Source organism: Gavia stellata, chromosome 11, assembly GCF_030936135.1.
Source record: "Gavia stellata isolate bGavSte3 chromosome 11, bGavSte3.hap2, whole genome shotgun sequence".
Classification (NCBI taxonomy): Eukaryota; Metazoa; Chordata; class Aves; order Gaviiformes; family Gaviidae; genus Gavia; species Gavia stellata.
In genome coordinates this window covers 1,686,439-1,695,439 of record NC_082604.1, presented here as the reverse complement: position 1 = coordinate 1,695,439, position 9,001 = coordinate 1,686,439, and positions in this window count along the sequence as shown.

Below are 9,001 nucleotides of genomic sequence, written 5' to 3'. Positions count from 1 at the left end.
CCTTTCAATGCCAAACAGCCTGAAGTGCTCTAGTCTTTCTCTCCTGGGGCTCAGTTGCTCATCTCTTAACTTCTTCCCAACCTGGATCTGCATTCTCCTTGTTCAGAAATGGCCCTTTCAAAGATGAGGTCAACAAACGTAAAGAGGGGACGGCTCCTCCTGGGACGTGGTGTCCCACTAGACTGTTTGCAGCAGTTTCTATTCCGTTCTTCCCTGCTTCCCAGCTGGTTGAACTGCTGACCCTCACTGGGTGAGTGTCTCCCTTGGGCTACCTTCAACATAGATCTTCTCTGTGGCAGGGGAAAGATGTCTAGAGCACATTCTGCTGCACAACCAGCACCCAATAGTGGTAATATGTACCCCTATGCCTGCACACGTCTTGCTTTGATCAACATTGCATGGCATCTGCATTTCCCTCCGCCTTGTTTCGCAGAGAATTAGTTGTTTTCCTGAATATCAGCTCTCGCCTCCTTACAGCATCCCAGGGAGAGGCACTAAAGAATGCATCAACCCTACCCAGCTTTGCGTCTGGAGGGACAGGACCCCCTCCAAGGTGTCCTGCCAGCTGCCCTGGGGCAGCGTATTGCAGAAGATACAGAGGGTAAGCGTGAGGAAGAACCATAAAGCAGCAAAGGTAGAAATAAATGGCCCAGAGGAAGGTCATTCCCTTGGCCCACAGCAGAGAAAGGGATCCAAAGCCAAGGCAGCAGAGGTGAGGGGGGCACAAGTTGTAATGCGTGATCCCCGGAACAAAGTTCAACCCAACTGTAGCCTAATGAATCCCCTCTGTGCAAACAGCGGCTGCTTGCTCAGCAAACACTCCTACCCCAGCCCCGGCTGCCGCAGCCTCGGCCGGGATTTTTGGAGGAGGGGATGTTTTAACATCTGCAGAGAACTGGTATTTGGACCACTTGTGCAACTGTTGCATGTTGGGGGGGCATATGTTCACATGCGGCCACAGTGCACCCCATTCCCCGCATTGTACCACCATCAACAGTCTTCAGAGGTGCAACCAGGAGTGCCCTTGCTCTGCTGGATGCCGGAGAGTCCACCGATGGGACTTGGTGAAGCACCCATATCCAAACCCACAGCACAGGAGGGACTCCATGCCCACCTTCTTCAGCTCCTTGGCTTTCTGTAGGACTATGTGCAGCCATTGTGCAGTTGGTCCCTCTGGGACAAACGTGCCTTCAGACCCCATGGGAAGAGAGAGAGCTCTCCAGGCCCAGGAGCAAGATGAGAAAGGACATCAGAGATGTCAGGGCAGGAGGGAAGAATTAAGGTACCCAAGGAGATGGTGCAGGGGCGCGCTGTGTCCAAGCGTGCAGGAGAGAAATGACCTGATTGTGCTCCTCTTCCTCACCACATCCCCAGGGCTGCTGCACCCACCTCAATCTTATCTTCCCCTCCTGCCCCACAGGTCGAGCACCCACTCTGGCTCTTGCGACCACAGCACGGTGCTCTCAGTCCCCAGACCCTATCGTGTCTCTGATGAGTCACAGCTCTCCTCACACATAGACTCTGGACCCAAATCTGTCCCTCTGAACCTCCGACCCACCGCTGCCAACAAGAAATGGCAACGGCTGCCTTGGCTTGGCACGTAGTGCTGTTTGCACAGCCCTTGCTCAAACACAGTGGCCGGAGCTGGCTCTGCACGGAGCTGCTCTCCCCACCAGCAATGCCGTGACCTCCCTCCCACCCTGACCTGCTGCCTTAGCAGGATTACAATGCCGCATTGTGCACCTCCATCCGTGCTTCAGCACCTGCAGGAGCTTGCAGGCAGGTGTCCACGGTTCAGCTGCGGAGGGTGAAGGTTCACACACCTTCCATGACTCACCTGAATGCTCTTCAACTAACCCACAGTGTCTCAGAGGGCACTGACATCTGAATTAGTTTAATTTTTGCGGTTGTATATGGTAATCAAGGATAAACCTCAGACAGTACAGTGTACAAAGTACCTCTGTACAGCGGGGCTTTGTTGGTCTTGGAGAAGACAACAGTGACTTGGCCAATGTTCAATCCCCGGATACCTTCTTTTGTCAACACTGTCCTGAAGGCGAGAAGTGATGGGAAAGTGGCTTATCTACAGCCTCAACACCAGATGAGCTGCGGCAGAACCAAGCAGAGAGCTTGAGAGCCCCAGCAGGAGCCTGACCTACAACTGTTGCTCAAAGCAAATGGTCCCCATTTACACCTTGAGCTATGAACACCCCAAAGCAGCACCATTGCATGCAAAAGCAGCAAAACTAAATAAATAAATGGGTGCATAAATAAATAAATAACTACATCTATCCGCACACACTGGGTCTCCAAAAGGAGCAACTCCCCTCGTGGGAAGTCTTCAAGTCCAGAGTCCTTCTGGCCAAAGGGAGAAGCAGCAGACCCCTACATTTTGTGTACATTGTGCGTGCAACGAAGTAGGTTGTAGGAGCAGAGCATCAGCTTTTCATCCGTAGCCGAAGGTGTCAAACACTCACTCATGGAAACTCCAAGGACCAGACCAAGAAGCTGGTGGGACCAGCACAACTTAGACCTGAATGCCTTTCTGTGGGGATTTGACTTCCAAAGTCCTTCCTTCTTGGGGTGAAGAGGTCGGTGGCAAAGGTGCCAGACCAGAACAGACCAGGATGTGCTGGTGGAAACGCAGAGGGACAAAGTGAGGCTTCCTGTGAACTTCTTCAGCTGCTTTGCAGGCCTCCAAGGGCTGCAGATTATTTTCCTTGCCCTGAAAACATTTTGGACATGTCAACAGATTCCTCCAACGCAACTGGGGATAGAAAATGCAAATCTCAGGGGCTTTTTTTTTCCTACAAAAAGTAGCTCTGCTCAGGAAGTACTTTGTTGTGCCTTTTCTCTGGGTAGCTATCTGCAATTTCCATGCTGCTTTGATGACCCCTGCAGGGACAAACAGTAAAAAGTCCTGAGTTTTTAATCCCTTCTTCACCTAGAAGAGCTGTGGTGTGGACACGGGCACTGCAGTTTTTGTAGGACAGAGCTATCAAGGGCTCTCCTCCCTGGGGGAAGCGCAGATTTAACACTCACAGGAAGCTCCCAGAGTTTGAGGTCATTGTGCCAGGAAGGATGACTGCTCTCAGCAGCATCCAGCTGTGGCTGGGTGTGAACAGAGGAATCAGATACAGCATCTGCTGCATGGAAATTGCTGCAAAAGAGCCAAAAAATGAGTGTACACACATTGCTAACAGCACGGAGTGGTGCTGGCCATGTCCGAGGACATCTCCTGATGTTCTCCATCTTTCCCTTGCCTTTGGCATATGGAGGTCCTCCATCCCTCCCGAAACTCCCAGATCTCTGGATAGTTGTTTTCAAGCTCATCCTTCTACATAGCCACTGCTTTTTCCCTTTTCCTGGAGGGCACTCTTTCTTCTCCAAGTCCTTCAAGGACACTAGCACCAGTCCTCTTGTTCTCCTCCTTGCTGATGGGACTCCACGATCAAATTCCCAACAGACCTGACACAGCCTCACACAAGGACTAACACTCTCAGTATACAAGAAGGACACAGCTCTGCTGTCATGATCTATGGTAAAATACGACTGCAAAACCGTGATTTCGGCATCCTTCCTCTTACAGAACTGAGGCTCGCGTGTGCGCAGCTGGGACTTGGAGAGAGCAGAGCAAACGCTCATGTCCCACCTCCCAGGACACACGAAGAGAAGATCTGATTTAACTGTGGACACCTCCTCCAACATGAGCTGACCATGACCCACACGCTAATTACATTTCATCATGGATGCAGGTATCCCTAATAGGAACTGAACCAATGTTTTAACATGTCTTGGACAAAAGGCTGTTAAATAATATCAAATGGCACACACCCTGCTGTGATGCCCTCCTTGCAGGGTGCTCACGGGAGTGCTCTGCAGTATCTCTCCATGCACCCTCCACCACTGCCGACATTCTCCTTCTGCCCATCTTGGCGTCAGAGGCAAGAGGCAGGACACTGCAAAGACATGTCAGTCAGCAGGGCAGGGATGCAAGGGATACTCCCCTTGGAGATCCAGCAGAGCAGCCCATCTTGGCCATCATCTTCAGATGATGACCCCCAGGTTCCCTTCATAACCCAGGCTATATCCCTTGGTGAGAGGTTAGGCTGGGGTAACTCGCACATCTCCCCTGCCAGGGACCTGGGCATCTTTATTTAAGTATCAGGGATTTCATTACGCAAAAAAAATGTTTTCTTTAGGATGCAGGAATGACTCTCTACTACCTCCTCCCCTTGCCACCTTGGGGGGACAGAGGCAAGCTGCCTGCAGTTACTGACACAAAATCAGCTGCAAGAAACCTCTCCCATGACGTTTTTGAGACCCACATTCCCAGTTTGCACCTTACTGCTCCCCTGGGAAAGTGCAGTCAGCAGGAACAGCTCCAGGGAGCAGAGCAGGGAGGGAGCACATCCCCATTGCTCCTCCGTGTGCTGGACCACCTTTGGGGCAACTGTTTAGCACTCACATGTCAATGCTGTAGCTTTCCTAGAAACCATAAAATCTCTCCTAGATTTCACTCCATTTTGGTTTTTTTCGCCAGGTGAGGCATCGACATTTGTCTGGGTGCCTTGTCATGCTTTCCATAAATAGGAGGTGGCATCAGACCACGAGGTCCCCACCCTGTTTGCCTGCTGATGTGTTACAAAAGGCATTTGCTCTGTAAATGCCTGCTCCACCTGGTTTCCCTCGATCAACACGGCTTTTCTGGCCAGGCTTCATCTGAAAACCATTTCCACTATTTTGTTGCGGGCATCAGGTGCTGGCCAGGGTGGAGCCGGGGCTGGACCCTGCACTTACCCCCTCCTCCAGGTCAGACACAGCTCACAAGACTCTCGCTGGCCATGGAGAGTCCTAAAGACATCTTTGGCCATCCCCAGGTCAAACACAGCTTCCCGAACTTGGCAGGAGCTTCCTTTCCCGCTCTGCTCAGCACTGGTGAGGCCACATCTGCAGTGCTGGGTCCAGCTCTGGGCTCCCCAGCGCAGGAGAGAGATGCACATACTGGAGCCAGTCCAATGCAAGGCCATTAAGATGATGAAGGGTCTGAAGCACCCTTCATATGAGAGAGCTGGGGCTGTTCAGCTCAGAGAAGAGTAGGCTCGGGGGGACCTCATAGAGGTGTATGAACATCTGATGGGAGGGAATGAAGAAGAGCTCTTCTCAGTGGTGCCCAATGACAGGACAAGAGGCAATGGGAGCAAACTAAAATGCACGCAGTTCACCCATGGGAGCTGCCTCTCTCCAACTCTGTTGAGGAAAGCCCATGGCACCTTGCAGTTGGGATGCCCACTTTCTTTTCTGCTTCCAGACACCTACAGACAGACCAGCAAGTCCTCCCAGTAACATGTAACTTGGTGTCTTTGAAGAAGAAGACATAGACAGCCATCAGGAATTGTTCAGAAGATCCTGGATCATACAAGGCCCTGAGGGATCTGGTCTAATGTCAAAATCACCGTAAAATAAACAGGTCTTTCAGCACCCAAGTGCTGCCAGCGCTGCAGGCTTCAGAGGCTTCAAGGCAAAGCCCAGGTTTGTGAGGGATCACTCTAATATCTTGGAGGTCTCTGGCAAGGAAACAAAACCAACCAAAAAGAAATGGCAAAGCCTGTTCCCAAGGTGAGTGGAGATGTATTTGGTTGTTCAATGACTACTGATAAGGTCACCGAGATTAAAGAACAAGTAAGTGTACGATAAGGGCCAAAGTCCCAACGCGAGCTGAAAAGCGTACAGCCAGAAGCGACGATGTGCTTCTCACCTAAACCCGAGCACATCCAGCTGTTCTTCAGCCTTCACGCCCAAGAGGAGCTCAGCCTGGTGCTGGCACAGGCTCTGCCTCGTCCCTTCTGGGACAAGGTCCCCGCAACGGTGGGGATCCCATACAGCCCAGCAGCTGCAGCACGTCAACACCGGTCCTACGCTCAGCTCTCTCCATGCTTTTCTCCTGACTTCCCAGCCGGATGCATTTATTCCCATTGGCTCTGAGCATCCTTTTGGAGGGAGCTGGTATCAACAGGCACATCACCCTAGAGCAGGCTGAGTTCAATGTCCCAGGAGAGCTGTTGAAGTCAATAGGAATAAATGGGCATACTCACTTGCTCTGCAAAGTGTAAAATTAACTAAATATCAATTTAGGCAGGCACTAATGGACCAGCAGCTGCCCAGCAGCGGAAGGGGAGGCCCAGTGCGTGACAGATTTCAAAACGACTCAGAAAGCAAACTTGCACGTTGCTGATAACGCGGTGCACTGGATTCCCCAGAGAAAGTCATCTAGAAATTATCGTGGCTCGTTTCGTGAATAGGTCTGTCTGGAAACTGGTCTGAAAAGCAAACAGAAAAGCTGCACAAAGAGTTTGCTGGGGGTGGGGGTAAAGCCCGTCCCTCTCTGAAGTTTCTCTCCATCAGGGGTTTTGCAGGAAGGACTGCAGACCTAGGAAATCGGGATGTCCCAGACCCCGATTTCACCTCTGCATCTGGGGCTGACTTGCTGCTGGGGAGATGCACGCAAACCTCTGGTCTTTTCAGCTCCTCTGAGATCCAGCAAGCTCCAGGCTGCCAGGATACAAATGACATGGCCAAACTGACCATGTGTAGGCAGAAAATGATGAGCTTAAGTCCTTACTTAAGCAAAGTGCACACACACAAAAAAAAATAAAAGCACCAAAGAAATAAAGGCGAGGGAAAAAAAATGATGACGCGATGTGAGCAGGGACAGCCCTGCCAGCCTCGGCAGCGTGCAGGACTCGGCCGTGCTCCTCTCTCTTGCCGGGATCAGGACAACAAATTGCAGCATTGCTCAAAGGTATGGTTTTATGCCCCAACTCAAGTCGTACTTTTGTGCCTGTAAAAGGCAGATCCCCAGCCGCAGCCACAGCTCCGCCGTTTCTTGCAGGGTGGGAGGAGGCAGCAGCACTGCACGACTGGAAACCTCAGGACGAAGGACCCGAACCGAGAGGCAGAGATGAGTTTAGGGGTTTCCTGATGGGATGCTGTGAGCGTGCGATGAGAGACGGGCCAGTGGAGCCTGAGCAGGTGGCATGGGCAGCACAGGCACAGCAGGGACCGACGGTGGGAAACAGGACCTTGTTGTCATCTTGGGTAAGGAATGGGACCCAGTTCAACAATGGACGTGCCTTTCCTGACTTATCCCAGTAGGAACAACCTTGTTCCAGGTCCTCAAAGTCTAGCTGCCCGCATGAGGCAAAGGGACGACAGTTTCAAGCCAGGCAACTCTTGCTTTGGGTACCAGGACTCCCGCTGCAGATGCAGCCAGCACCACCAGTCCTTCCTGGTGGGAGGGCTCCATAGCCCCTCTCACCAGCTGGGCTTCTTTGGAGGTCTGGCCCACCATCACGGCACTTCCAAGAGGTCTTCCAGGCTCCTCTAATATGAGGTCAGTAGTTTTTTTAACTCCTGGCCCTTCCCAGGAGAACTTTAAGCCTGGGCATGGCTTTTCTAGAGCACTCTGGTTTTCCCCCTCCAGGTAACCGCTTCTCTGGGAATTTAAGGAGCATTGACTGCTTCTTTTAGACACAAAAAGGTTTTCATTTATTTTGCAAATGTTCTGCTTTGACTTTAAAGTAAGGAGCCATTTCCAGCAGGAGCTCCATCAATCTCCATTGCCTGCTAAGGAAACCTCTGCAGGCCACTCCCACCCCAGGAGATCTCCAGGGGTTGCCCCAACCTCCTGGCAAAGCCCCAGAAGCAGTTTCCTCATCTGCCCCAGGACCCCAGCCTCTGCTCTCTACAAAGACACCTCCCTGGCTGCCTGTACCCTCCAGGCTAAAGCTGTCTCCCTCTTGCCAACATATGCAAGGACATCCATCCCTTCCTCATTAGCCAAGGGAAACATTGTCCCAGAGAGCAGCGGTGGCCTTTCTCCTGCTCCTCGCTTTCGCAGCACTGTCTCGGCATCCCAGCTCTCGCAGAAAAACAAAGCTTCGCTGCTCCTGCCTGGAAAGCCCTCGTTGGCTCCTCACCTTTGCAAGGAGATCTGTCGTGCCGCCCGCTTGAAGGCAGCTCTTCACGCCTGGGGGCTCAGCAAGGAGTGTTGTTGATGGTAAACATATCTGCCTTTAGCAAGACCAAACAAAAACCCACGCACAGCTTTCTGCTGTGTTGTTTTTATGCTGGCGTAGTCCCCACCCAGCAGGAAAGGGAATAAGGCACGGATGAAGGGAGGCAGACAGCTAGGTGATGTTACAGCGAGGCTCAAGCCCTCGCACAACCCAGTGCTCTCCCTCGCACCACCCATTGCGCCAGCAATTGGTCTAGCCCCCAAGGTTTGAAATCTGGGTCCCGGGACCCCTCTCCTTCTCTCTGGAGAGGTGATCACCTTCCCACAAATTCCCCTCAACCCAGGTGCAGGCTTGCAAATGGACCAGAGATGCCGGCTTCCCAGGTGCAGGTGCAGCTTGCCCCACAACCCTGGGAAAAACCCACCAGCAGCCCCTCCAGGCCATGGACAGGCCAAGCAGGAAAGCCATTGCATGAGGGTGGCAAGGTCCTGGGTGTCTCCAGGCAAGCTGAGGTCTCCTTGCTCATCATCTTAAGCAGGGATGTGGGATGGGAAGGGACTGGAGGCTTCTGCTGTTAGCTGTCTTTGGGGCTCCTCATCTGCCTTCTGCTGAGATCAGCCCATCCCCAGGTAGTGAATGAGCACACCACCTAGGAGGGTGCACATACCCTCGTAGTATGACCCTATGAGGTCATACCACCAGATGCCCAGCGGGCAGCTGGGGCAGTTCTGCACCGTCAGGACAGTCCTCACACGTACGCAGAAGTTATGAGCCCGTTAGGTCACCCCAGCAGGACCTGGCTGCCTGGTGAGCAGGGACAGAACCCAATCCCTACAAAGGGCACCTTTCGCTTCTCGAGAGACCCAGCTGCAAAAGACACGTTTGCCTGCCCATATCCAGACCTCTGCTCCAGCACCTGCGGGAGAGAAGAGACCACCGGGTGTAATCTCAGAGGACTGCCATCTCCACCAAGGCCCTCAGAC